The sequence below is a fragment of the Neomonachus schauinslandi genome, chromosome 15, assembly GCF_002201575.2.
Source record: "Neomonachus schauinslandi chromosome 15, ASM220157v2, whole genome shotgun sequence".
Taxonomy (NCBI): domain Eukaryota; kingdom Metazoa; phylum Chordata; class Mammalia; order Carnivora; family Phocidae; genus Neomonachus; species Neomonachus schauinslandi.
Genome location: NC_058417.1, coordinates 296149 through 323251, shown reverse-complemented (window position 1 = coordinate 323251; position 27103 = coordinate 296149). Strand labels below are relative to the sequence as shown.

The 27103-nt window shown below is 41.6% G+C and overlaps 1 protein-coding gene and 1 pseudogene across 2 annotated transcripts in view; both read left to right on the top strand.

The window, feature by feature from the left end:
• The window catches only part of UBE2G1 (ubiquitin conjugating enzyme E2 G1), a 108080-nt gene that overhangs the window by 14355 nt on the left and 66622 nt on the right, over positions 1-27103 (top strand). The gene's annotated exons all lie outside the window — the stretch shown is intronic.
• LOC110584456 lies at positions 21592-25329 on the top strand (annotated as a pseudogene).

The following is a 27103-nucleotide window of genomic DNA, read 5'->3' as shown; positions in this document are numbered from 1 at the left end:
CTGAAGGCAGACGCTTAACGACTGAGCCACCCAGGCGCCCCGTCATTTTCTTATTCTTACGTCTGGTGTACGTATTAGAGTTTCGGTTTCAAGACAGTGGGGTGCTAGGTGAAGAGTTTTTATGCACAGCATAGAAAGCACGGTCTGTAAGAGGAATATTGGTAAACTGGGCATTACCAACTTTAAAAACGTAAGTTTGCGAGAGACAAATGGAAAGGCAAGCTACAAACTGGAAGAATGTATTTGCACACTGCATATCTGGCAGAGAATCGATGGGTGTAGAATATATAAAGAACTCTCAAAACTCAGCAAAGGAAAACAGTCCTTTTAGAAAATGAACAGGAGATGTGAACAGACATTTCAGGTGGTGCATGAGCGAATGAAAAGATTATTAGACATTAGGGAAATGCACGTTTAAACCACACTAAGTTGTCACTCCATACCTACTACAACAGCTAAAAACCCAAACAAACCACCACATGCTGTCCAGTGGATGCAGAGGAACTTGATCTGTCATACGTTGCTGGTGGGAATGTGAGATGGTGCAGCCACTGTGGAGAAAGTTTGTAGTTTCTTGTAAAACTGAGCATGCACTTACCTTACCACCCATCAAGTGCACATTTGGGCGTTTAGAGAAATGAAACTTACGTCCTTGTAAAAACCTGTATGTGAACAGTCATAGCAGCTTATTAGTAATAACTAAAAACTGGAAGACGACCCAGATAGCCTTCCGTGGGTGAATAAACTGTGGTACATCCATACCGTGGAGCATACTTCTCAGCAATGCAAATAAACACTACTGATGCACAAAACAACTTGGATGCTCTCAGGGGAGTTACACTGAATGAAAGAAAACTGATCTCAAAAGGTTACATACTGTATGATTCCATTTATGTAAAATTCTTTTTATTGTGGTAAAAACACAAAATTGGCCATCTTAACTATTTGTAAGTGTACAGTTCGGTAGTGTTAAGTGCATGCACATTGTTGTGGAATAGATCTCCAGAACTTTTTTATCTTGAGAAACTGTAACTGTTGACCCATTGAACAACAACTGTCCCTTTCCCCTTTCTCTTGCCCCTCACTTGTAACCATCATTTTACTTTCTGTTTTTGTTAATTTAATAACTTTACCTCCTTTCAGTGGAATCATACAGTATTTGTCTTTTGTTGTTGTTGTTGTTGTTCAAAGTATTTGTCTTTTTCTGACTGACTTATTCACTTAGTGTGATGTCCTAAAGGTTTATCCATTCTGTAGCCTGTGATACGGGGTCCTTCCTTTTTAAAGCTACATCATGTTCTGTCGTGTCTGCCTTATGTTGTTTATCCATTAGTCCATAGGTGTACAGTTGGGTCACTTGCTGCTAGGAACATGGCTGTGCAAATATCTCTTCAAGATCCTGCTTTCAGTTTTTTTTGGCTATAAATCCTGAAGTGGGATTGCTGGATCATATGGTAGTTCTGTTTTCTTTTTTTTTTTTTAATAGACTTTATTTTTAGAGCATTTTGGGTTCACAGCAAATTTGAGCAAGCGCTACAGAGATTTCTCATACACTCTCTGCCCACACATACGCATAGTCCCCCTCCCCTGAAGATCAGCACCCTCCACGAGTGGTGCCTGAGTCACAGTTGATGAGCCGACGTTGAGTAGTTCTGTTTTTATTTTTTTATTTTTATTTTTTTTAAAGATTTTATTTATTTGAGAGAGAGAATGAGAGAGAGCACATGAGAGGGGGGAGGGTCAGAGGGAGAAGCAGACTGCCCGCTCAGCAGGGAGCCCGATGTGGGACTCGATCCCGGGACTCCAGGATCATGACCTGAGCCGGAGGCAGTCGCCTAACCAACTGAGCCACCCAGGCGCCCGAGTAGTTCTGTTTTTAATGTTTTTGAGGAACCTCCATATTTTCTGTAGTGGTAACACTATTTTACATTCCCACCAACAGTGCACAAGGGTTCCAAATTCTCTGCATCCTCGCCAACACTTGTTACTACCTTTTTGTTTGTTTTGAACTGTAGCCGTCCTGATGGGCATTAGATGATCTCTTACAGTTTTGATTTGCATTTCTCTGATGATTCGTGATGTTGAGCAACTTTTCATGTGCTCATTGGTCCTTTGAATAATCATCTTTGGAGAAATGTCCTTTCAAGTGTTTACCCCTTTTTAACCGGGTTATTTGATTTTTTGTTAAATTGTGTGAGTTCTTCATGTACTCTTGGATATTAACCCTTTATTAGGTAATAAATATGATTTACGAGTATTCTCCCATTCCATAGGTTGCCTTTTCACTCTGGATTGTGTCCTTTGGCGTACAAAAGTTTTCAAGTTTGGTGCTCCATTGTCTGTTTTGCTTTTGTTGTCTGTGCTTTTCGGTGTCGTACCCAGGAGTCCATTGCCAAGCCTGGTGTCATCAGGCGTTTCTCCTGCGTGCTCTCCTAGTAGTTTTGTAGTTTCAGGTCTTATGTTTAGATCTTTTATCCATTTTGTACACAGTGTAAGATAAGGGTTCAACTTAAATCTGTGGCACACAGATATCCGGTTTTCTCATCACCTTTTTTTTTTTTAAAGATTTTATTCATTTATTTGACAGAGAGACACAGCGAGAAAGAGCGCACAAGCAGGGGGAGCGGCAGAGGGAGAGGGAGAAGCAGGCTCCCCGCCGAGCAGAGAGCCTGATGTGGGGCTCGATCCCAGGACCCTGGGATCATGACGGAGCCGAAGGCGCCCCTCTCATCACCGTTTGTTGAAGAGACTGCCCTTTCCCACACTGAATCGTCTTGATACCTGTATAGAATTATTGAAACGACGCAATTATGGAGATAGAAAATGGATTGCTAGTGGTTTTCAGGGATTAGGGACAATGGTGGTGTGTGGCTGTGGGGTTGTGGGAGCAGGAGGGGTCTTTGTGGTAACGGGACAGTTTTGTATCTTGTTGTGGTCACACAGATCTGCAAATGTGATAGAACTGTAAAGAGCTGGTAGAAACACGAGTGATGAAGTCTGTGTAGTGATGCAGGATGTCAGCACTGGGGAGAAACTGGGTAAAGGGTATAGGAGGCCTTTCTGTACTTTGTTTTCTGTTGTCCTATAGATTTGTACTTCAAAATAAAAAGTTTTTAAAATGTCACTTGGAGCCAAAGCATTTTTATCAATGTTTTTTCATGTAGAGAACTCCCATTTTAAACTTACTATTCATAGTTGCAAGCAACAACTAATTGCCACATTAACACTTTCAAGGAACAGGAAGTTGAAAGAGAAATCTATAGTTTGACATAGAAATTCCATCTTAATTTTAAGTAATCCTTACTTAAACGTCTTGTGCTGCCATTTGAAGATGAAAGAAAAATATACAAGTTGGTTTACTGAGCTCTTGTGTGCAGTTGCGCTGAGAAATGTTGGGGGATGCAAAGACAACGTGGGATTCCTACCTTGAGGTGTTGTATGTTGTAGAGGTTGACGGACATGTAAACAAAAGTTTGTGGAAGGGAGAGTGATTAATTACGGGGGAGGGGGCACAGTGAGGTCAAGGAAGGCTTCCTAGGAAAAGGGCTAAATTTGGATACATCAGAATCAAGGTGTCCGTTCCCTTACATTCTCTTAAGAGCATTAGGTTATACACTTTTAAGAAATCCTTTTTATCATGTAAAGAAAATAGTAATTAGAATAAATTGGCATGATGGGCTGAAATTTAAAGTTGAAAGATTTAAAACAAATAGGTGTTTCTGAGGGACAACTAACTCTGTTGATGATTTCCAAGAGTCTGAACACAACTTTCAAGGGATGGCAGCAATTTGTAATTTAAAAAAGCTTTAAAGGACCTAAGGCTGCTCACTTCACAGCTCTAGAAACTTATTTAAGAGAGGAGGACGGGAAGGAAGCAAATCATTGAGTGCTTGTCACGTACTCTTCCTGATCCCAGGACTTTCCATTTGTGGTCACATTCAGTTTTCACAGCAGATCTTTGAAGTAAATGTTACCACCTTTTTGAGATAAGGAAATTGAGGTTTATATTATATCTGGTAATTTCCTCAACTAACCCTGATGGAGCTGGGTGGCAGAAATAGGTCTGTCTGCTGATGAAACCTGAGCCCTTCCCTGAGCAGTGGCTTAAGACTCCTTTGACAATTTAATGAGTTAAAGACTATCTCCTGAGAGAAGTGTACCTACACAAATTTGGGTATAATTTCAGAGTATTCTGATCGCTTGAGTGAAGTTCATTTGTATATATGTAATGCTGTGTCTTAACATCATTCAGCAAATTTGATAACCTGTTTTTTGTGCTGTAGGGATGCCAGATGAATACAGTATTGTTCTTATGTTCCAGGAACTTGTATTTTGTAGAAAATCCCATAAGAGAGCTGCTTTAAAGTATTGGAGAAGGTCAGGGAATGATTATTTCTGCCTGTCTGGTTCATGGAAGGCTTTGAGGAGTTGGCAGCATTTGACTTTAAAAGCATATGTAAAATTTGATGACACAGAAATAAAGTATTTAACGTTCAGGGAAAAGAGCAAGCAAGACAGAAGGTGTGTACTGAAAACAATTCATTGTGGTTGGAGCATATGATAAACTGATCTAGTGGGAAAACAATATCTGGAAAGCCTGGTATTTGTGGAAAATTTAAAAAATGTTGGAAGTTTTATTCTATTTGAGGGGGGGAGAAGTGATGTGGTCAAAGTGCGTTGGACCCGTGCTTCTCAAATTATCTGTGATGAAAGCCCAGCTCTAAGGAAAATTCTAATTCATTATGTAATGATATTTAGAAAAATAATGAAAATGAGTTATTAGAGAAATTAAATTAAAAAGACATAAATTTGAGCCCATCCTTTATAATACTAGGTTCGTACGAAGTGACTGTCAAATTGCCGTATGAGCTTCTGAATCCTTGCTCTGGCTTCACATGTCACAGACCAGTAATGGTTTGGTGGATTGGCACCTGTTAATGGAGTGTATTTTGAGTATCACTGCTCTGGAAAGGGTGCAGAATGATGTTGAGACTACATTCTCTCCATGAGGGTGGAGATATTTATTCAAGTGTAAATAACATACAGTGTTGTGTTAGTTCCAGGCGTACAATATAGTGATTCAACACTCCTATACATTCCTCAGTGCTCATCAGGAGAAGTGTGCTCTTATCCCCAGTATCTATTTCCCTCATCCCCCACTGAGCACAGAGACTCTTGTTTTTGCCTATTAACTGACATCACAGATGCCTACAAGGGTGACTGAAACTTAGCAGGCAACCAATAAATAGGTATGGAATGGATTAGAACTATTATACTAGATTTTTTTTTTTCCCCCTGAGGACTTAAGGACATGTGAACTAAATCTTTTAAGGTAGAAAGTAAAAGAAGATACTTCCATTTAGTAAACATTTAATTCCTTCTGTATGCGTGGCCCTAGGGATAAATGATACAATCCCTGGCTTCCCTTTCTAGTGGGGAAGGCAAAGTTTTACAGACAAATATTGGTTAATAATTAGAAGTAGATATTTCGCACATCAGTATAGACATTGTTGCCCTTTTTACAAGTATAGCTTTGACCAAATGACTCTTGTTGGAACGCCTTCTGTGTCTCAACAGGGTTCTAATTTTTTCTCTCAAGGCAATTTCTTTAATGGGCAGTTCTATCTACTATGGCTATAGTTTTCCCAATTCTTAATAATTTATAAATTGCCACAAAAATTAAAGGTTGTGCGTACCGCCCCCCCCCCCCCCCCCCTTCTGGCTTTTCTCTCCCTTTTTTTTTTTTTTTAATGTCTTCAGAGATTCTCTCTGGTCTTCTTTCTACCTTAGCTATCTTAGGCTTTCTAACCCAGGTGGCTGACCACATTTTCCAGAAGAGGAAACTAGGTTTGACTTATTCACAATAGCAAAACCAAGACAACTAGATTTCATTAATCTCTGAGCCTGTCTTTAACAGTATTTAAATTAGATCTACATAGAGAATATAAAAATGAGTTGATTCAGTTATCCCTTTTCTACTTAAGTCTTAGGGTGTCTCTGGGGTCATATATTCCTTTGATTTTTTTACTTTTTTGAGGGTGAGTCAGATGCATTTAAAGTAAATCTTAGGTAACCTAAATCAAGATATTAGAGGAAAATGTCATATGTATGTTTTAAAAGAACTTTACTAATTACAAATGAACATAATTATTGTAGATTTAGAAAAGATAAAACGTGATAGAAATATCAGCCATCCCTTTAAAGCTTCTGTTAACATTTGATTATTTTTCTTTTTGTTGTATTTTGCCTTTTTAGTAAACTGAATTCTGGAAGGACCTTTAGTGTTAAGAATTTTATTTTTTTATTTTTTTATTTTTATTTTTTTTTTAAAGATTTTATTGATTTATTTGAGAGAGAGAGAATGAGAGACAGAAAGTACGAGAGGGAAGAGGGTCAGAGGGAGAAGCAGGCTCCCCTGTGAGCCAGGAGCCCGATGTGGGACTCGATCCCAGGACTCCAGGATCATGACCTGAGCCGAAGGCAGTCGCTTAACCGACTGAGCCACCCAGGCGCCCAAGTGTTAAGAATTTTAGTGAAAATCATACTCTTTGGAGTTGAGTTCACTGAAATTCCTTTTACATACTTGATTCTCTTTAAGAAACCTATCCCAAGATCAAGAAGATGTTTTTCCAAATTCATTTAGCAAGTAAATGGCAGCAATAGGTTTCAAACCCAGGTCACCTTATTACTAAGACTACTGCTTTTTAATGTAATAGCACGTTGTGTGTTAAATTCTGAAAACTTTGTGACTTTCGGAAGGTAAATTACTGTTGCTCATGGCCTCACCTGATATTTTGGGTTTGTTTCTCATCTTTTGTGTTGGAGGATTCTAAAACTAAAATGTCTGTTTCAAGACTTACGTAGAGAGGGATGTTACTCTGAGACTTTCCATAATACTCTTTTACCCTAGGTAAGTAGAGGATAATATATGTATATTTTTTTATTTAGCAGTGCATAGCGTAGTTTATATTGTCATCATTAGAAGTCTAGGACTTTAGAATGTGCTAACATCTTTTTTGAAACTGCTGTGAACATTTATGTTGTGGTGGTTCCCCTGGGAAATACTGTATTTTTCAGCATCTTCTCTGGTTGTTTCTACATCTCTCCCTTAGGATTATACCCTTGCTGCTGCTTCTACCCTTAGCATTTGCTTGGTGGAAACAGAACAAAACTGTTATCCAGTTTGGCTTATATTTAACTCTTGCAGGTGCAGCAGTGGCCTGGGTGAGAGTGCTGTATTTCCTGCCACTCTCTTCGGGGTCCAAGGCATATGGTGCATGGCTGTTGGGGAAGCAATACCACTGTGATAGGGTTTTTTTCTTCTTTTTTTTTTTTTTAAAGATTTTATTTATTTATTTGACAGAGAGAGAGCGAGAGCAGGAGCACAAGCAGGGGGAGTGGGAGAGCGAGAAGCAGGCTTCCTGCCGAGCAGGGAGCCCGATGTGGGACTCGATCCCAGGACCCTGGGATCATGACCTGAGCTGAAGGCAGACGCTTAACGACTGAGCCACCCAGGCGCCCCTTTTTTCTTCTTTTTTTAAACTTTTAATTTTAGAACAGTTTTAGATTTATAGAAAAATTGCAAAGATAGTACGGAGAGTTCCTATATACTCTGTACCCAGCTCCCCTGTTGCTTACATCTTAGGTTAGTATAGTACATTTGTTACAGCCAGTGAACCCGTACTTACACATTATTATTAACACAAGTCCATACTTGAGTTTTTCATCGTTTTTACCTGCCATCCAGGACACCACATGGCATCTAGTTGTCATGTCTTCCTAGTTTTCTAGGAAGTGTGCTCTGTTCTGTGAGTTTTCTGTTCTCAGAGTTTTCTTGTTTTTCAGGGCTTTTACAGTTTTGAGGCATACTGGTTAGGTATATTGTAGAATGTCCCTCAAATTGGGTTTGTTTAATGTTTTTCTCATGATTTGACTGGGGTTATGGGTTTTCAGGAAGAATGCCTCAGACCGGTGGCCCATGGTAACCACATGACAGCACTGATTGTGTGAACCTTGGTCACTTGGTTAAGGCAATGTTGGTCAGGTTTCTCACTGTAAAGTTAGTTTTCCCCCTTTCCTGCCCTTTTCTTTGTAAGCTGTTCAGTCCAGCCCACACTCATGTGGGAAGGAGGGACTAGGCCCCCCACCTCATGTCAGAGAGAATATTTACTTAACGTTATTTGGAATTCTTCTATGAGGAAGACTTGTCACTTCTCCCCCATTTATTTGTTAATTCCGTCATCTATTGTGTATAGACCTGTGTGTGTGTGTGTGTGTTTAAATTTTGAGTAGGCTCCACAACCAGTGTGGGGCTTGAACTGCTGACCCTGGGGTAAAGAGTCACAGGCTCTACCGACTGAGCCAGCCAGGCGCCCACAGACTTGGATATTTTATTTCCTACTTTGGGTTAAAATCTGTATTAGTAGGGCTCTCCAGAGAAATGGCACCGATAGGAAGGGGATGTGTATGTGTATGTGTATCTGTATGTGACAGTAGAGGCCAGCTCTTCCAAGATCTGCAGGGTGGCCTGGAGTTCTAGGGAAGAACTAATGTTGCATTTCGACTCTGGGGGCAATGTGCTGGCAGAATTTCCTCCTGGGGGAGGTCAGTCTTCTAAAAAAAAAATTAGGGCCTTCAGCTGACTGGATGAGGCCCACTTACGTTATGGAGGGTAATCAGCTTTACTCAGAGTTGACTGATTTAGGGACGTTTGGGTGGCTCAGTCGGTGAAGCGTCTGCCTTCGGCTCAGGTCATGATCCCAGGGTCCTGGGATCGAGCCCCGCATCGGGCTCCCTGCTCGGCGGGGAGTCTGCTTCTCCCTCCCCCTCTGCTGCTTTTCCTGCTTGTGTTCCCTCTCTCTCTGTCAGATAAATAAATAAAATCTTAAAAAAAAAAAAAAAGGTCACTGCTTTAAATTGTGACCGTGTCTGAAAACTACTTTCACAGAAACACCTGGAATAGTGTTTGATCAAATACCTGTGGCCTGGTCAAGTTGACACATAAAATGAACTGTCCACATGTTTTGTTTCTTAGGTCATTTATTTTGTTCTCACATTGTTCCAGCGTTGGTCATTGAGAGTTCTTTCAGGTTGTCTGGTGTTCCTCTGACATGCACTCATCTTTTTAATTTTTGAGCACTTCCTTATTTTCTGATGACTCGAGAATGTATCAGATGTGTCTTGTATCTTCTCTAGCCCAGCCCAAGAATCAGCTGCTTTTCCAAGAATGTGAAATGTGGTATCTAGAAACCCAGGTCTGGGCGTTGGAAGTGCTTGTTGCTCCTGGAGGGTCATTTCTTTATAGGAGGAGGTGGGCCCTCTGTGCACGCACACTTACCTGGGTGTGTATGTATGTACCTACAGTTTCTGTAGTCCATCTGTGTCTCTGCCAGGCTCCACCTCGCTTCCTCCTGATGTTTCCAACTCTGAGGAAGTACCAGCATGTCCCTTCTTGTTTCTGTCTAGCTCCCCTCTCTGACATCGAGAAACCAGCCCCTATCACTTAGGTGAAAGCAGTTCGAGAATTGCTGACTCTCCCCTCGTGGGGACAGATGGACAACAGGGGTGCAGCGCTTATGCACAGTTCTTGTCCTTATGTTTTCAGTTGAGAGTCACAACTTGGTTCCAGCGTTACTTAGGTCTGCTCCTTTCCCTGCCACCCCTTCAATGAGGTTTTGTCATGCATTAGTGATAGTTAATCATTCGTCATAGTCTCCATTCCATTCTTGTTGATTTTTCAAATTGATTTTGCATACGTCACAGTTCATTCTTTGAGGTGGACATTTCCCTGGGTTTGACAAGTGCATAAAATCACATATCCACCACTGCAGGACCCTAAGACTAGTTGTATTACCTAAAATTCCCCCAGATGTACCCACTGCAGTCAGTCACTCCCCACTCCACCAGTCCTGGCTGACACTGATCTGTTTTCTGTCCCTATAGTTTTGCCCTTTCCAGAATATCATATGCAGCTTCTAGGGTCTGGCTTCTTTCACTTAGGAGTGTGCATTTAAAATTCATCCACGTTGGGCGCCTGGGTGGCTCAGATGATTAAGCGTCTGCCTTCGGCTCAGGTCACGATCCCAGAGTCCTGGGATCGAGTCCCGCATCGGGCTCCCTGCTCAGCGGGGAGCCTGCTTCTCCCTCTGCCTCTCTCTCTCTGTCTCTTATGAATAAATAAAATCTTTAAAAAAAAAAAATTCATCCACGTTGTTGCATGAATCAGTAGCCTGTTCCTTTTTATCACTGAGTTGCATTCCCTTGTATACCCTTTTGCTGTGTGCATTCCTTTGGACCACAGTTTGCTTATCCATTCCCATGTTGAAGGATATCTTGGTGTTTCCCAGTTTTTAGTGATTATGAATGAAGCTGCTGCAAACATTTGTGTACACATTTTTGTGTGAATAGAAGTTTTCTTCAGTTCACTTGGATAAATACCAAGGAGTATGATTGCTGATTGTGTGGTGTAAGACTATGTTTAACTTGATAAGAAACTGCCAAATTGTCTTCTAAAGCTGCTATACCCCACATTTTATTTTAAACACGTACCATCTTAATGCTTTGTTCTTAATCTTGATTTTTCAGTGTAGCCATCTTTTTTTTTTTTTTTGAGGGCGAGAGGTGGGTGAGAGGGGAAGGGAGCATCTTTTTTTTTTTTTAAAGATTGATTAGAGCGCATGTGTGGGAGAGTGCGGTGGGGGAGGGGGAGGGCAGAGGGAGAGAGAATCCCAAGCGAACTCTGTGCCCATTGCAGAGCTGGACCCAGGGCTCAAGCCCATGACCCTGAGATCGTGACCTGAGCCGAAATCAAGAGTCGGACACTTAACCGACTGAGCCACCCAGGTGCCCCTCATGTATTTGCACATGGAGAACTTAATTTTGTTCTTTGAAATCTACACAGTATTCCACAGTACGGCTAAAACATAATTCTCTTTGTATTAAAACAATTCTTTAAATTATGAAAGTATTGCATATTCGTGGCAAAAAATACGAGTTCTATCGAAGAGAGTATATTGAAAAGTAAGTCTCTCCTCCACTTCTCCTTTCTCCATTCACTGGAAGGGAATTTAGAGTTCATGTGCATGGTTACCACTATAATTTATATGAAAGATGAAGATTTTAATGTACTAACACTGCTTCCCTAGTTCTTATTATATATTTGTAGCTCTTCTACTGGTGGTTTTTATTACTGTTACTGAAGTGATTTATCAACCTTACATAGGAGTCCCTGCTATGAAAGATAAAGAAATTAGCTCACTTACCTTCAAGTGACTTTTTTTTTTCTCCTACAGATTTTAATTATCTTATTTTTATATTATTAGGATTTATAACATTTATATTCTCTTTTATAACTGAAATAGTCTTCTGGGCTTATCTAGTCTCAAAAAAGGAAAACCAGGAAATAGCATTTATATGATTATGTTAATGTATTCACTGTAATACCAAATAATGACTCTGGATCTAAAGAGGGAGGTATAAACTCTCGTCAGTGAAACTTTGTTAGAGAATTTGTAAGTCCCCAACCCAGGTCTTCCTTCTGCTCTCACTAAGATGTTTGGCTCCTACTCAGCCCCCATTCCTCCTAGCTTATGCTGTCCTCGTTAGAGTATTTCTTAATTTATTTTTTATTTTTTAGAGAGGGAGAGAGGTGGCGGCGGAGGGGGGAGGTGTGTGTGCAGAGAGATCGAATCTTAAGCTGGCTACATTCCCAGTGTGGAGCCTGATGCCTGGCTCCATCCCACAAGCCTGAGATCGTGGCCTGCGCTGAAATCCAGAGTCGGACACTCAACCAACTGAGCCACCCAGGCGCCCCTAGTATTTCTAAATTTTATAGAGTGTGTGGGTGGCAAACTGTGAGTCCTTGCATATTGAAAAATGCCTTTATTTTGTCCTAACATTTGATTGATAGGTTTTCTGGGAATTGTGGCTTCAACATCTTTTCTCCACAGAACTGGGCCGCCATGCCCCGTTGTCTGTGGTGACCAGAACTCCTCCTGAGCACACGGTCAGTCTCGTGTTTGTTCCTGTGGAGATGAGGTTGTCACCTTCTAAAGAGTTTCCTTTATACTTAGACTTACAGAATTTTACCCATGTGTGTCTCTTAAATATAACATTTTTTTCATTCATTGTTTTAGACTCTCAGTGGGCTCTTCTGGGTTGTGGTCTTAGGTCTGTCTTTAGCTCAGAAATATCCTTGTTTTGCTCTTTTGTCACCTTCTGCATTCTCCAGCAGAACCCATTCTTTGGAACTTCTACTAGTCAGGTGTTGGAGCTCCTTAATCTCTTTTCTTTGCCTCTTTATTTTCATATTGTCCATTTTCTATCTTTTGTTAATGTATTTTGGAGATTTTCTCTACTTACCCCCCTATGTTAGTGACTTGGTTTTGTCATTTAGCTTGGCCACTTAATTTTTCATTTGGCAATTGTATTTCTAATTTCCAAGAACAACTTCTCTCCTTCCCCCCCGCCCCGAGAAGTTTATTTATTTATTTATTTATTATTTATTATTTTTTATTTTTTAAAGATTTTTTTTATTTATTTATTTGAGACAGAATGAGAGAGAGAGAGAGCACATGAGAGGGAGGAGGGTCAGAGGGAGAAGCAGACTCCCCGCCGAGCAGGGAGCCCGACGCGGGACTCGATCCCGGGACTCCAGGATCATGACCTGAGCCGAAGGCAGTCGCCCAACCGACTGAGCCACCCAGGCGCCTGAGAAGTTTATTTTTTAAACAGATTTATTTTGATTTAATTTGCGTGCCATAAAATCTCCTCGGTGTAGGTGTATAATTCTGTACTTCTAGTACATTTAGAGTTGCAACAATCATCACAATATAATTTTAGAATGCTTCTACCACCACAGAAAGAAACCCTGTGCCTGTGAGTGGTCACCTTCCCAGCCCCAGTCAACTGCTGATTTACTTTTTGCCCCTGTGAATTTGCCTTTTCTGGACGTTTCATGTAAATGAGATAATATAATATGTGTTCTTTTGTGTATGGCGTCTTTCACCTGCCATATTATTTTTACGGTTGATCTGTGCTGTAGTATATTACATCTGTTGTTCGAGCATCATTTGTTGAAAACACTATCCTTTTGCTCTGAATTATCTTCGAACTTTTGTTGAAAATCTGACCGACCTATTGTGCAGATCTCTTGGGGATTCTCTGATTCTGTTACATTGGTCCGTATGCCTGTTCTTCAGCCACTATCACAGTTTCTTGGATATCGTTATATAGTAAGTCTTGAAATTGTGTGGCGGAAGCCTTCCAACTTTGTTTTTCCTTTTAAAGGTGGTTTTGGCGTGTTGAGGCCTTTTCCAGTCAGTCGGATGACTTCCACAAAAGAGCCTGCCATGGTTTTGAGTGGAATTACAGTGAACATGTAGGTTAATTTGCGGAGAGTTAACGTCTTAACAGTCTGAGTCTTCCACCCTGCGAACGTGGCATACCTGTCCCATTTATTTAGGTCTTTTTACATTTTAGCTAAGTTTGTTGTTTTCCGTGTGTAGATCTTACACCTGCTTTATTGAGCATATCCATCCATATTTCATGTTTTTTTTAATGTTGCCATAAGCTAAATCATCTAAGGGGCACCTGGGTGGCTCAGTTGAAAATTTTATTTTCCAATTATTCATTGCTTATATATAGAAATAAAACAGGGGCACCTGGGTGCCTCAGTTGGTTAAATGTCCAATTCTTGATTTAGGCTCAGGTCATGATCTCAGGGGGTTTTGAGATCGAGCCCCAGGTCGGGCTCTGTGCTGTGTGTGGCACCTACTTAAGATTCTCTCCCTCTCCGGCACCCCCCTCTCCTCCCGCAGGCGCTCTCTCTCTCTCTCTCTCTCTCAAAAAAAAAAAAAAAGTTTTTGGGCGCCTGGGTGGCTCAGTCGTTAAGCGTCTGCCTTTGGCTCAGGTCATGATCCCAGGGTCCTGGGATCGAGTCCCACATCGGGCTCCCTGCTTGGCGGGAAGCCCGCTTCTCCCTCTCCCTCTCCCCCTGCTTGTGTTCCTGCTCTCGCTGTCTCTCTCTCTGTCAAATAAATAAATAAAATCTTAAAAAAAAAAAAGTTTTTGGGCGCCTGGGTGGCTCAGTTGGTTAAGCGACTGCCTTCAGCTCAGGTCATGATCCCAGGGTCCTGGGATCGAGTCCCGCATCGGGCTCCCTGCTCTGCGGGGAGCCTGCTTCTCCCTCTCCCACTCCCCCTGCTTGTGTTCCCTCTCTCGCTGTGTCTCTCTCTGTCAAATAAATAAATAAAAAAAAAATCTTAAAAAAAAAAAGTTTTTGTATTTTGACTTTGTGTTGTGCAGCCTTGCTAAATTGAGTTAGCTTTTTCATGTTTTCTGTAGGGGTTTCTGCATATGCAATGGTCTGCAAATCAGCACGGTTTTACTTCTTTGATTTGTGTGCCTTTTATTTATTTTTATTTATTTTTTTAAATTTATTTTAGAGAGAGAATGAGCAAGAAGAGGCAGAAGCAGACTCCCCTGCTGAGCAGGGAACCTGATGCGGGGCTCGATCCCAGGACCCTGGGATCATGACCTGAGCCGAAGGCAAACACTTAACTGACTGGGCCACCCAGGCACCCCTATTTTTCTTATTACATTGCCTGTGATCTGCATTATAGTGTTGCAAGTACAAGTAATGTGGTGATTTCTCCTTGATTTCATCTTTCTGAATCCAGATAGCAGTTGCTGTACTCTGTTCTTGAACTCTTAGCTCCAGGGGTGGGGGGGGGGGGGGGGGTCAGTTCTGTATTTCTCTGGTGGTCTTCCTGGAGGTTCTTTCTTTAACTCATTCTTTTAGCCCTTCTCATAATTTTGTAAACACCCAATTCCTCATTGAATTCTTCTCCTTAAAACACCTAATCTATTTCCTGTTTTCTGCCCTGAACTTTGACCAGTACACTTTAATTTACCATATGGATCATTCTTAGGGCCCTTGGAAGACTATTTCTTTATGGGTCAAGTAATAATTAACATTAGAGTAGAAAAAATGAATGTGTTCTGGCCAGTGTCCTTTTCAATGGTTCCTGCATGATCTGATACCACTTTTGAGTGAATTATGTGGAAGCATTTTCTCTGTAGAGAATGGGAAGGCAGCCTTATGTTGAAGATAGGTTATCTAAGAGTGGTTTAAATAAATAACAGTGTCCCTGCCATGTAATTATAAGTTGTTTCTTTCAGTCCCTAGGTGCATTTTTTACGAATAGGTTAATTTGGAGAGTACAGCAGAAAGTAGCTGCTCAAAGCCAGACATTCTCTGAATGCTTTATTATTTATTTTGAAATGTTCAAGGTGGCATTTGGATTTAACTGCCTCGACTGTGTTCTCAGCTAGGCACCTGAGCCATATTATGTGAGATAGAAGTTTGCTCATTCGTGTATCAGAAGGGAGATTATAAAATTTCCAGGCGAATTCACTTTTCACCGGAAGTAGTCTCGTTCTTCGGATAAATATTTGAATGCTGACTTTAAATACAGTTGACCCTTGAGCAATGTAGGGGTTAGGGTGCCCACTCCCTGCACAGTTGAAAATCTCTGTGTGACTTTTCACTCCCCCGTAATGGCCTGTTGTTAACTGGAAGCCTTACCAATAATGTAAACAGTCAACACATATTTTGTATGTTGTATGTATTATATACTGTATCCTAACAACAAAGTGAGCTAAAGAAAATGTTACTAAGAAAATCATAAGAGAAAATACATTTATAGAACTGTATTTCTCCACGTTTCCAAAAAACATTCCAAATACATTTACTGAAAAACATCCATGTGTAAGTTCAGGACCGTGTTAAGACCGTGCTGTCGGGCCTGGGAGACCCTGCAGAAACTGCTTCTCGTAGGAAGTGTGCCTGTTGAGCACGGAAGGTAGGCACGTTGTAATTGCCGTAAAATGGTGAGGATCATACAGCAGGAGGAGTTGGGGAGAGCATCACTGTGGAAGTGATAGCCAAGCTAAGACTAAAGAATGATTAATAGGAACCGGCCAGACCTTTGAAAAGGGTAGGGACAGGTGAAAAGCCTAACGAGCCTCATGATAGCCGGTTGCCCAGAATAGAATTTTAGTTCAGCTTTAACTAAGAGAGGTCCAGAGTGGTTGGGGCGGTGGTGGCAGTCTGGGAAGAGTATTAAGCTGTTGTAAGTGACCACTGAGAGGACATCTCCCCACAAGGGTTACTCTCTGTTGTCCACGTACAGTATACGTAACCCTAGGTTACGCGCTCTAGGTATTCAGCCAGTGTGTGCAGAGATCTGCGGCTGCCATATTCAACTCTGCCTGGATTAAACTGTTTTTTTGAGGATTGACTAAAGGCTCTGCAATCCATCCCTTCTTCTGGAGGTCTTGGATGGACATTGCAGTCTGGAATCCCTTGAAATTGTATTCAAAATTGTGCATTTGGTGAAGGGAAGGGAGGATCTGTCCCTTTAATTAGATTCTCATAGGGTTTTGAAACCACCTACCTGCTGATCTCCCTTAACTGCCCCTGCCTCCTGCTGGGGTACCCTTAAGTGCTACTTCAGACTACGGAGAGCTGCACCCCTACCCTACATAGGGGGGTCTTGACTGATTTGTGCTTTGGATGCCATCACTGCCATCTCCCACCTGGGGAGGTATGCTGTCAGCAGCAGTCCAGTGACACTCAGGTGGGTGTTAGGAAGATGTTGCATTACAGTGTCCTTTTTAAGGGGACCTTCAGGAGTAAATTCATTCTGTTTTTGTTAGCAATGCATATAACTCTTTAATCATTAAAATAATTTTTTTAATCTTAGTGGCACTTAGTTGTGGCTCTCCGATCATATTTCCTTTTTTTTTAAATAAAGATTTTATTTATTTATTTGACAGCGCATGCACACACAAGCAGGGGGAGTGGAGGGAGAGGGTGAAGGAGGCTCCCCTCAGAGCAGGGAGCCTGATGTGGGGTTTGATCCCAGGACCCTGGGATCATGACCTGCTTAACAGATTGAGCCAACCACGCCCTCCCCCCTTTTAAAACGATTTTACTTGTTTATTTGAGAGAGAGGGAGAGGGAAAGGAAAGAAAGAAAGAAAGAAAAAAAAAGAGGGATGGAAGGAGCAGGGGGAGTCATATGCATTTTTTAGAAAAATATTTATTTATTTGAGAGAGGGAGATCACGAGGGAGGGGAAGGGCAGATGGAGAGGGAGAAGCAGTCTCCAATCCCAGGACCCTGAGATCATAACCTGAGCCCGAGGCAGATGCTTAACCGACTGAGCCACCCAGGCGCTCCATCATATGCACTTTTAATGCATTTTTATAATGTCCATATTTCTGATTCCATTAAATGTCCTTCATGGTTTCTCTTTTTCTCATCTGTTTCTAACTTATTTTGTATTTTATGTAACTCTATAAAGCATATTCTACTTGGGGGGCAGGATAGGATATTTAAAAACACACCCCCCTGTGTTCAGAGTTCCTCTTTTGTTACATATTCCTTTCCCTGTGTAACACATACTGTTTACTTGGGACTGTTCTTTTCTTTTTCCCATCTCTGCTTAGGAAAATAAACTCACCCTTTATGGTAAAGGACCAGTAGTTGAAATGTTTTTGCTGCTTGGACGTCTTCTCCAACACCCTAACCCTTGCGAAACAGTTTTTCAAGGCCGTTGGCATTGAGAATATGTCTAGATTAGGGCCTGACATATTTTTAGTGAACTTTTACCCTTTCTACTCAGTATTTTCTTTATCCTTAAGGCATTTATCATTTTGTACTTCACTATGATTTTTATGTAGGTGTTTGCCCTTGCCCCTTCGTGTGATATTAACTGGTTAGTCCATTATTAGTAGCCTATTTTTTTTTTTTTTTTTTTTAAAGATTTATTTATTTATTTGAGAGAGTGAGAATGAGAGAGAGTACATGAGAGGGGGGAGGGTCAGAGGGAGAAGCAGTCTCCTCGCTGAGCGGGGAGCCCGATGCGGGACTCGATCCCGGGACTCCAGAATCATGACCTGAGCCGAAGGCAGTTGCTTAACCAACTGAGCCACCCAGGCGCCCCAGTAGCCTATTTTATAATGCCCATTCCCGTCCTCTCCTTCCTCAGTCATGTATAATCTTGGTAGTGATTCTACTAAAACACTTGGCAGAATGGTTCCTGGTAGCCAGTGAAAGACGGGATGCGTGTATAGTTGGACAGTTACAACTGTAGGGGTGGTTGATTGGCTCAGATTAGTCACGATGGACATTCTGCTGGTTTGCCTCAGGGTTCCTGAACTTTGATTGATCAAATTCCAAAAAATAATCACTTGAAGACATTACTGTATATCCTAAGTTTGTAGGAATCACAGAAATTGAATAACCATTAGGTTAGTTGATAAAATCAGGATTTAGGAAGTTTTCTATAGTTGGGCAGAAAATTTGCTAAAATAGTAGATAGTAGTTACTTGTTTTTTAAAAAAATTGCTAGTATGAGGTCAGGGAGACCTAGCTTAGCAGTAGGCAGCTTGTGAGAAAGAGACTATATTCATCACTTATATTACAATGGGCTAGGTTATATTGTGGTTAGACACACACATACACACACCCGAAAGTCCCAGAGGCTTAAAATACAAGGGTTTACATCTTGTCGGCTCAGGGCAGCAGAGGTCCTCCATAATAGTGCAGCCACCATCTCAGATGTTGCCAGGGAAGGGCCAGCCGATACAGGGTTTGGCCACAAGTGAGTGGAGGCACTTCCCCGTACAAGTCGTTGGCTAACTGTAGTCCACGGTGCCTCCCGGACCACAAGGGGGCCAAGAAAAGTCCTCTTAACCCCGTGCCTGACAGCAGGGCGGATGGCTGCTCCATCCTGTTCTAGTGCCCAGTACAGTAGTTGCTGGACAGGTATTGAGCACTCAGTCAATCTATGTTAGATGGATGCCATCGTTCAAGTCACTGCTAAGTTTAAATCTCTGTAAGCGTTGTTAGAAAGGGACTTCCTTGCAGATGATGTTAGAACTAGGCAATCTTTTTTTTTTTTTTTTTTTTTTAAGGGAGGGAGAGGCAGGGGGAGTGGCAGAGGGAGAAGCAGGCCCCGAGCTGAGCAAAGAGCCCGATGCGGGACTTGATCCAGGACCCTGAGATCATAATCTGAGCTGAAGGCAGACACTTTACCGACTGAGCCACCCAGGCGTCCCAGGAGAGAGAGAATCTTAAGCAGACTCCACACCCAGCATGGGCTCAGCGTGGCCCAGGACTCCATCTCACGACCCTGAGATCATGACCTGAGCTGAGATCACGACCTGAGCCGAAACCGAGAGTTGGACACTCAACCAACTGAGCCACCCAGGCACGCCTAGGCAGTCTGTTCTTGAATTTCTGCAGTTGTGTTTGCTTCCTCATTGGTACCTTTCTCTCTGTTGATTCCTCCTTTCTTGACTCCTTTTGAAAGCATAAGCTGTATAGGTGAGATGCAGTGTCTTACTTTGAGGGACCATGAAAACTGTTTGACTATCCAATCCATATATTTAGGATTATTTTAGTTTAGGTCTGGATACATTGTTTATACGTACTCTTGACTAGCATTAATATTTGATGTTCATTGGGTTAGTATAAAGAGTGATTACATGTAAAGCCTTCTTTCAGTAGGTAGAAAATATACCTTAAGATGAGAATTAGTGTTGGTCTTCACATTAATGGCAGTAGATGATATTTGTATTTTAAGGGAAGTATAGTCATTTTTATAAAGAGGATAAATTCTAAGTTGCAAGCAATTCTGAATACTATGTTGTTGAAACATCAAGAGCAGATGTTACTGTCCTGTTAACAGTCCTAATCTAAAACTAGTTTGAAAAGTGCAGTCTTGAATTATTAAATACTTTTATTCAAATTATGTGAAATACCATCCTTTTTTTGATTTTTGAGTAGTACCCTAGGTTGTTTTCTTAAATATGGTTTGCTGTGTTTTTCCTCCCCCTTCTCAATTTGAGTCTCTGGAGTCTGTTCTATTTTTACTTGTGGATCCTGCATACTGAAGCGGTCTCTGATTTCATGCTCTGTAGATCAACAGATCTCTTTTAAGATGAGAATTGGGTAATAGGTGACTATTAGGGGAGTAAACAGTTCTAGTAAGTTGGTAAACATTTATTGAGTGAGGTGTTTTCAATAACAGCAATTCTTTACCAAATGTCTCTTGGTACTATGACTAAAGATAATTCCAGAATAAATGCAGTAGTTGGTTTTTTGCTGTGAGTAATTGCTAGAAGTGATTTTTTTTTTTTTTGGTAGTATTGTTGAAGCTCTATTTTTTATATGTTTAATTTTTTAACTCTTCTTTAAGGGATCACTGAAAGTAATATATATGAAATATTTACAAATTGTTGGAAATGAGCCAGGACTGTTGAATTAAAAAGTCTTGCAGGTCAAACCACATCTTCATTATTAAATGAAAGTAAAACAGTACTGTTTAAAATTGAAATTGAGCAACATTTATTCTTTCCAAGGCATTAGAATCTGCTTGGGGCGGGGGTTGAATTATTTGATTATTTGTTAGATTCCCTTTTTTTTTTTTTTTAAAGATTTTATTTATTTATTTGACAGAGAGAGAGAGTGAGAGCAGGAACACAAGCAGGGAGAGTGGGAGAGGGAGAAGCAGGCTTCCCGCTGAGCAGGGAGCCCGATGCGGGGCTCGATCCCAGGACCCTGAGATCACGACCCGAGCCGAAGGCAGACGCCCAACGACTGAGCCACCCAGGCGCCCCAGATAATTTTGTTCTCAAGGTGAAGTTTGATCTTTTATTTCTTGTGCACATGAATGCATATAGTAAAGCAAAACTTGTTTGTACTGGAGGAAATTTCTAAAGGCAGATAGAATACATTTTCCCACACTTGAACTCTTACCACTTTTACTTCTTAAATTCTGGTTTGTCTGTATATTCAGTTTGCTTTTTGACATTGGTGTACTCAGTCCTTTAGTTGTTTTTTTAAAGTTATGTTATTTTTTCCCCGAGTTTTGCCTGCTCCCCACTCCCCCTTTTTTCCTTAATCTGTGGTGAGTTAGACATACAGGACTCGGGCAGGTAGCCACATGGAATTTTGTCGGATAGGCGGTTGGTATTTATGTCAACACTGGAGCAACGTGGAGAAAAAGGACAGGGGATTTCAGGAGAAAGGCCCACAGGGTGTGATAGCGTATTTATTACTGGTTCTCACTACATGGAACCAGGGCTCCACAGAGAAATGGCTGATTTGTCTGGGATTGGAAATGTTCAGAACATCCTGTCTTAAGTACCAGAAAGCAAGAAAGCTATCAAAGGTATCGACACTGGGCAGGGTTCCCATTGGACAGATTCCTCTGTGGGACAGTTTGGGTGGATAAAATGAGTATTAATTATGGATTAAAATATAGTGTGTTAAAATCCATGACTTCATAATATGAAAGCCAGTGACAACAGCAAAACACCTTGACGGTCACCTTGGAAGGTGTGGAACCAGCGCACTCTAGGGTAAGAGTAAAGAATCAAGTATTTATCTTTCAGGACTTTCCCAGGTACCCTAGGAGTCGATAAAGAGAAGTTTTTGTTTATAATAGTAACCCAGCTAATAAAGAAATACAAGAATTAGAGTATCTCCATTTCACAGCCTAATGACGTAGATAAAGGCAATGATCGTTAACAGCTGTGGAAGCCAGTAGGTTGAAGAGTGGCAGCTCCCACACCCAGAGATCATAAGAATAGGGACAGCCAAGACCTGTGTTTCCTGATGTGATGCAGTGCCACCAACCCGATTCTGAATCTGATCAAGCTTTTAGATCTGCCAATTTATAGGAAATAATAAGGTACAGAAGAACATGTTTAAAGACCCTGTGAGAGGATGCACTTGTAAAATCCAGAAATAAATTCTATAGGACAGGTGTCTTGGTTTCAACAAATAAATGTGACAAGAAAAGAAAACAGCTTAGGGAACCTATAAATTAAAGAGACATGGGGCGCCTGGGTGGCTCAGTCGTTAAGCATCTGCCTTCGGCTCAGGTCATGATCCCAGGGTCCTGGGATCAAGCCCCGCATCGGGCTCCCTGCTCCGCGGGAAGCCTGCTTCTCCCTCTCCCGCTCCCCCTGCTTGTGTTCCCTCTCTCGCTGTGTCTTTCTCTGTCAAATAAATAAATAAAAATCTTTGGGGGGAAAAAAAAATAAATAAAGAGACATATTTACGTGGGGATCTTGTTTGGATGGATCCTGGTTCTAACCAACTAATTGATTAGTCTTACGGAGAGAAGGGAAAATTTGAGCACTAGATAGGTGATGCTAACAAACTGTAAGTCTTCCTTGGGATATGATAATATTGTGGTAATGTTGTAGAACTTGCATTGAAATATTGGTAGATGGAAGTATGACATCTGGCATTCCTTTTGTGCTGCGGCTGCAGCCGTGAGTGTGCTCAGGCTTCAGAAGAGGCTTGCCTCCAGTGCCCTCCGGTGTGGCAAAAAGAAGGTAGGGTTGGACCCCATGACACCAATGAAACCACCAGTGCCCACTCGAGCCAGTAGATCCGGAAACCATTGCCGGCTCCGTGCTGGAAACCACTTCGGGCACTGGTAAGCAAAATGGTCCTGGAGTGCTCGAATGCCTGATGAGAAGGTGGCCTGGATGAGGAGGATGAGACCTCTGCGCCGGCTGCTCAGAAGATACTGTGAATCTCGGGCGCCTGGGTGGCTCAGTTGGTTAAGCGACTGCCTTCAGCTCAGGTCATGATCCTGGAGTCCCAGGATCGAGTCCCATGTCGGGCTCCCCGCTCGGCAGGGAGTCTGCTTCTCCCTCTGACCCTTTCCCCTCTCATGCTCTCTCTCACTCTCTCTCTCTCCAATAAATAAATAAAATCTTAAAAAAAAAAAAAAGATACTGTGAATCTGAGAAGATAGGCTGCCACATGTGTCATAGCCCATACCTGAAAGTGAAGGGTCATGTGTTCAAAACAAGCAGACTCTCATGGAACACATCCACAGTTGAAGGCGGACAAGGCTGGCCAGAACCTTCGGCTGACCAGGCTGAGGCCCGCAGATTTAAGACCAAGGATGCACATGAGCTCTCCAGGCCAAGAGGGAGGAGATCATTAAGACTTTGTCCAAGAGGAGGGGACCAAGAAATGGAACTCCCTCTCTTCTGTCTGTACGTAGTGGCCTCAGCGATTACTCAGATCAGTTATTCAATAAAACAAACATTTATCCCCCCCCCCCCCATAAAGTATAACAGCTGGAATTTACTCTGAAATCTAGGTTGAGGTAGGGTTGGGGATATAGGTAAACAAGATGGGTCACCACATGCTGATGATTGAACCTGCATGGTGGGTACATGGTACATCATTTTACTATTCTACTTTTCTGCTGAAAATTTGCTGAGTTTTAAATGTCATATATGTTGATGACTTGATCCTATCTGAATTGCATAAAATTCATTTACGTATGAGGAAAATTTGTTTTCTCAGTTGTTAAACTTTTTTCTTTTCTTTTTAAATTTTTTTCTTAAGCTATTTACTTGGACTAAGTGGGTATTTCTAATTTGAATTATCTGTGAAACTTGAATTCATGCCTTATTTTTTCAAATGTAGGGTTACTCTAATTTATCATCCATTCCCGCTTATCTAATGGTATACATTTTACTAGGGTATACCCAAAACTACAGGAAAAAAAATATGGTGTAAATATTCCTAACTATAGGTTTACCAGAAGATTCAAGAAAAACCGTGAATATTGAATTAAGCATGGATATATTACACCGTTAAAATGAAAACTTACCCTAACATTTAAGATAAAAATGAGATTTGAAAGAAATTTATATTTGAGGATATTTATGTTCTCTGTAGTTAGAGTTTTTTATTTTGTCAACTTTCTAGTTTATTCATGGGTCTCCTGGTTGGGCTAAGGATTTTTTTTTTTTAATATTAGGGTTAAAATTACTACTGAGACCCATTCCTTTTATTTAGACATTTGCTTGAGGTACTAGGGCAAGCTATGTTAAGAACCTTTTTTTCATATTTTTGACTGGGCTTCCTAGTTTTAAATTCTTTGAGGTACAAACTGTTAGGTGGTGTGCTCAATGTTGATAGCAATAACTAGCTGCTCTTTATTTATTTTCTTGTCATATTGTTTATTCCTCATAGTAACTTGCTATAATGTTGAGGATAACCTCTACTCTGCCTTCAGTATATGGAGGACTTAGTGCTGTTTTAGAAACTTGCTGGGGTACCAACGTATTTGTTTGCCTCAATTTTTTTCTTTTGGCTAAAAGTCTTTGCTACTTTTTTCCAGAGATGTCCCTGGAGCTTTAGGCTCCAGAGTTTATATCTGCTGCAACTGAAGAGAAATTTATGAGTAATACGTTTTTGTTTTTTTTTTTCTTTCTGGAAAATGGTTTGAAGAAGAGTATAGTATACCCTTACACAGGAAAAGAGGGCTTGACCTTGTTTGAAAATTTCATAGCTTTTAAGCCATAGGATCCTGTAAAAATTATATAACACTTAAAATGCTGACATCTCACATTGAATTCTGTAGCCATTTAACAAATACTTGGGTACCTTTTTCTCTAAGAGTAATACTTAACATCACAGAACATAAAAGTCTTGCCGGCACAGCATTTACATTTAGTGTGGGAAGACAGATAATAAACTAGATAATTCAGTTAAAAATGTGGTGTGTTAGATTGTGATAAGTGCCCCGGAGAAAATAAGGCTGAGAGAGAATGAACAGTTGGGAGTGGCGTATTGATGTCTGGAGTGCTCTCCAGGCCTGTGGATTAAGGGCTGCGCTCTGAGGTGGGAAGAGAGCCTGATGAGGAGCACGGCGGGAAGTGGCAGCATAGTTTTTGTAGGTAAGGACTTTGGTTCTTACTCTGAGGTAAGACAAGCCATTAGAAGTTGTTCAGCATTGAGAGTGACATGATCTGGGGCACCTGGGTGGTGCAGTCGGTTAAGCGTCCAGCTCTTGGTTTCTGCTCAGTTCCTGACCTCAGGGTCCTGGGATCTGAGCCCCACGTCGGGGCTCCATGCTCAGCGGGGAGTCTGCTTGAGATTTTCTCTCCCTCTCCCTCTGCTCCTGCTCTTGCGTGTGCGCGCACGCTCTCTCTCAAATCTTAAAAAAAAAAAAAAAGTGACACGATCTGACTCTTGTTTGAACAGGATCAGTCTTGGCTTGCAGTGTGAAAATACGGACTGCAGGGAGACGGGGGTAGAAATGAATACCTAGACTGGGGATGAGGCTTCAGCAGTAGGTCAGACGGGATGCCGTATTGGCTTGGACCAGGATGGTGGCAGTGGAGATGATAAATGGTTGAGTTCTTTTTCTACTTCTGAACAGAGCTGTCAGGATTTACTGGTGGATCAGATGTTTTTTGGAGTGGTGCATGTGTGAGAGAGAATGTTTCAGGACACCTTGGGGGTTGTTGGCCTGAGCAGCTGAAAGGATGGACGTGGCAGAGGGGTGGAAAGACATTACCAGAGGCTCCGTTTTGAACTGCCTGTTAAACATTGATGCAGAGGAGTCATGTAGATGGCTCGTCATGTATGAGCAGGAGTTCAGTGAAGAGCTTTGGCTCAGAGATGTGACTGGGAGTTGTATGTAGATTGTATATAAACCGTGAGGCTGGGTGGGGTCAGAGAGAAGAGTTTAGGTAAGGAGTAAGAGAAATTAGCAGAAACTAGTGAAGGGGGGTATGAGGAAGAGTGGTCAGGGAGGTAAGTGAAAAACCAGCCTATAGGCCAACCAAAGAAAGTTTCAAGGAGGGAGGGAGATGACCTGTGTCAAACAAGAGGTCAGGTAAGATAAGGACTGATAGAGGATCCCTAGAGGTGAATGGTGATTTTGAGAAGTACGGTTTCAAGGGGTGTGGTTGGGGCAAATGCCAGATCAGTGGGAGCTTGAGAGAATGGGAGGGGGGAATTGGGGGCATGGATACAGAGGAGCCCTCTTAACATAGCCCACCTCCAAAGTTGGGCTGTGAAACGGGGGCAGAGAAATGGGTCAGTAACTGGAATGTGCTTGGGCTTCATATTTCTTTTTGTAAAGGCTGGAGAAATGATAGCGTGTTTGTTGCTGGGATTGAATTCAGTAGAGAAGGGAGCATTGATGACTGAGGGGAAGATAGGAATTTCTGGAGCAGTGTCTTTGGGTGGGGGAAATAAGATAGGATCTCATTACAGCCCGGTTTGGAAGCCTGCGCTAGGAGCATGGGCAGTTCATCCGGAACAACACAGAGAAGGTGGGGTGATAAGGTATATGGGCAGAGATTGAGGGAAGCGGGTGGGTCTGTGTAGTGTGGTAGATCTCAGTAATTACTCATAGGGTTTTTGTGAGGGTTGAATAGGTTGATACTTATAAGGGGATCATGAGAGAACAGACTGAGTGCTGTGTTGACTACTGTCATCATCACTTGTAGAGAGAACTGTAAACGATTTGTGTATGAGACTGTTGAGGTGGTAATATTTGTTTATAAAGTTACAGTTATTTACATAACCAGTTTCCTTATATCTCTGTTTGGGTGACACTTTGGAAATACTGCCATACGGATCAGGCTGTAATTTCTGGTTATGCCATGGTTTCTTGTGAAGATGCTGGCCACCAGACGTGCTACTCACACAGCACATTAACTTAGAGCACATCCCAGAAAAACAGGATTTCCATACCTCAAACCAGAAACATTGTAGTTTTATGTTGATGGTGTTGAGGGTGTTTGTTTTTTTAATAAATTAGTGAAAGTTCCTTTAACAAAACTGTATCCTTGTGTAGTAGAAAACAGTTCTTTTTATACTTCTGTTAGGATAGAAGTAGCAGAGAAATCCACATGTATTCGTGTAAATTGTATTTGCAGCTTTAGGGCCAGTTGTGAAGCTGGGAGAGTGGGACCTGGGGATACTTGGGAAACCTGCTTAGACTCTCACTGGCTTTAGGTAATATTCATATTTTGAAAATGAGACCGAATACTTAAAATCTGTAAGTACATCAGTGTCATTTTAGGGTGACATGGGGGATGTAAGGGTGAAAAGGGGAGATATCCACATCTGATCAGAGATGTCCAGAACTTCTGTTGAGAGACAGTGTTTCTCTGATGCAGAATAAGATCTTGAATCCCAGGTTCTGACTGGGTTGTTGGATAAGAAGTCATAGGACTGGAGCAGGTGGGTTCGGT